Genomic DNA, 2,719 nt, shown 5'->3' on the forward strand with positions numbered 1-2,719 from the left:
TAAAAATTTTTTTAATGAATCTTTCTGCCTTTAACTCGTTCCTTTGATTACGTCATCCATCTGTTCTGCAGTTGCATGAAGAAATTTCCATTAAGATAAATTAGTAGTGTAATAAGCACATTCTTATTAATTCCGCAACTATGATGTTGTATTAGTAAAATTCATAATTTAATTAGTGCAATAGGCACAATCCTATAAATACATATGTTCTTGTTATTGTGTGTTTCAATAGTAGATTGTATGTAGCAATCAATGTAAACAAAACAAATACTAAGTAATCATGTGAATTACAGTATAAGCAATGTAGAGAACATTTCGTCGGCAATTTCTTCATGCCTCTGTAGCTCAGTTGGTAGAGCGTCCGCCCAGAAAGCGGTAGGTCACTGGTTCGAGTTCAGTTCGAGGAGAAAAAATTTTTTTAATTAATTTTTCTGCCTTTAACTCGTTCCTTTGATTACGTCATCTATCTGTTCTGCAGTTGCATGAAGAAATTTCCATTAAGATAAATTAGTAGTGTAATAAGCACATTCTTATTAATTCCGCAACTATGATGTTGTATTAGTAAAATTCATAATTTAATTAGTGCAATAGGCACAATCCTATAAATACATATGTTCTTGTTATTGTGTGTTTCAATAGTAGATTGCATGTAGCAATCAATGTAAACAAAACAAATACTAAGTAATCATGTGAATTACAGTATAAGCAATGTAGAGAACATTTCGTCGGCAATTTCTTCGTGCCTCTGTAGCTCAGTTGGTAGAGCGTCCGCCTAGAAAGCGGTAGGTCACTGGTTCGAGTCCAGTTCGAGGAGAAAAAATTTTTTTAATGAATTTTTCTGCCTTTAACTCGTTCCTTTGAATACGTCATCCATCTGTTCTGCAGTTGCATGAAGAAATTTCCATTAAGATAAATTAGTAGTGTAATAAGCACATTCTTATTAATTCCGCAACTAGGATGTTGTATTAGTACAATTCATAATTTAATTAGTGCAATAGGCACAATCCTATAAATACATATGTTCTTGTTATTGTGTTTCAATAGTAGATTGTATGTAGCAATCAATGTAAACAAAACAAATACTTAGTAATCATGTGAATTACAGTATAAGCAATGTAGAGAACATTTCGTCGGCAATTTCTTCATGCCTCTGTAGCTCAGTTGGTAGAGCGTCCGCCTAGAAAGCGGTAGGTCACTGGCTCGAGTCCAGTTCGACGAGAAAAAATTTTTTAATGAATTTTTCTACCTTTAACTCATTCCTTTGATTACGTCATCCATCTGTTCTGCAGTTGCATGAAGAAATTTCCATTAAGATAAATTAGTAGTGTAATAAGCACATTCTTATTAATTCCGCAACTATGATGTTGTATTAGTAAAATTCATAATCCTATAAATACATATGTTCTTGTTATTGTGTGTTTCAATAGTAGATTGCATGTAGCAATCAATGTAAACAAAACAAATACTAAGTAATCATGTGAATTACAGTATAAGCAATGTAGAGAACATTTCGTCGGCAATTTCTTCGTGCCTCTGTAGCTCAGTTGGTAGAGCGTCCGCCTAGAAAGCGGTAGGTCACTGGTTCGAGTCCAGTTCGAGAAAAAATTTTTTTAATGATTTTTTCTTCCTTTAACTCGTTCCTTTGAATACGTCATCCATCTGTTCTGCAGTTGCATGAAGAAATTTCCATTAAGATAAATTAGTAGTGTAATAAGCACATTCTTATTAATTCCGCAACTATGATGTTGTATTAGTAAAATTCATAATTTAATTAGTGCAATAGGCACAATCCTATAAATACATATGTTCTTGTTATTGTGTGTTTCAATAGTAGATTGTATGTAGCAATCAATGTAAACAAAACAAATACTTAGTAATCATGTGAATTACAGTATAAGCAATGTAGAGAACATTTCGTCGGCAATTTCTTCATGCCTCTGTAGCTCAGTTGGTAGAGCGTCCGCCTAGAAAGCGGTAGGTCACTGGTTCGAGTCCAGTTCGAGGAGAAAAAATTTTTTTAATGAATTTTTCTGCCTTTAACTCGTTCCTTTGATTACGTCATCCATCTGTTCTGCAGTTGCATGAAGAAATTTCCATTAAGATAAATTAGTAGTGTAATAAGCACATTCTTATTAATTCCGCAACTATGATGTTGTATTAGTAAAATTCATAATTTAATTAGTGCAATAGGCACAATCCTATAAATACATATGTTCTTGTTATTGTGTGTTTCAATAGTAGATTGCATGTAGCAATCAATGTAAACAAAACAAATACTAAGTAATCATGTGAATTACACTATAAGCAATGTAGAGAACATTTCGTCAGCAATTTCTTCATGCCTCTGTAGCTCAGTTGGTAGAGCGTCCGCCTAGAAAGCGGTAGGTCACTGGTTCGAGTCCAGTTCGAGGCGTAAAAATTTTTTTAATGAATCTTTCTGCCTTTAACTCGTTCCTTTGATTACGTCATCCATCTGTTCTGCAGTTGCATGAAGAAATTTCCATTAAGATAAATTAGTAGTGTAATAAGCACATTCTTATTAATTCCGCAACTATGATGTTGTATTAGTAAAATTCATAATTTAATTAGTGCAATAGGCACAATCCTATAAATACATATGTTCTTGTTATTGTGTGTTTCAATAGTAGATTGTATGTAGCAATCAATGTAAACAAAACAAATACTAAGTAATCATGTGAATTACAGTATAAGCAATGTA

General features: G+C 32.9%; 1 non-coding gene across 1 annotated transcript; it reads left to right on the forward strand.

Annotated features, from left to right (window-relative positions):
• Positions 1-2,340: 2,340 nt before the first annotated feature.
• Positions 2,341-2,413, forward strand: Trnas-aga (transfer RNA serine (anticodon AGA)). Its single transcript has one exon. It is a non-coding gene; the product is annotated as a tRNA-Ser (tRNA).
• The last annotated feature ends 306 nt before the right edge of the window (positions 2,414-2,719 follow it).

The sequence above is a fragment of the Condylostylus longicornis genome, unplaced genomic scaffold (genome assembly GCF_029603195.1).
Source record: "Condylostylus longicornis isolate FDR11 unplaced genomic scaffold, ASM2960319v2 ptg000126l, whole genome shotgun sequence".
NCBI lineage: Eukaryota > Metazoa > Arthropoda > Insecta > Diptera > Dolichopodidae > Condylostylus > Condylostylus longicornis.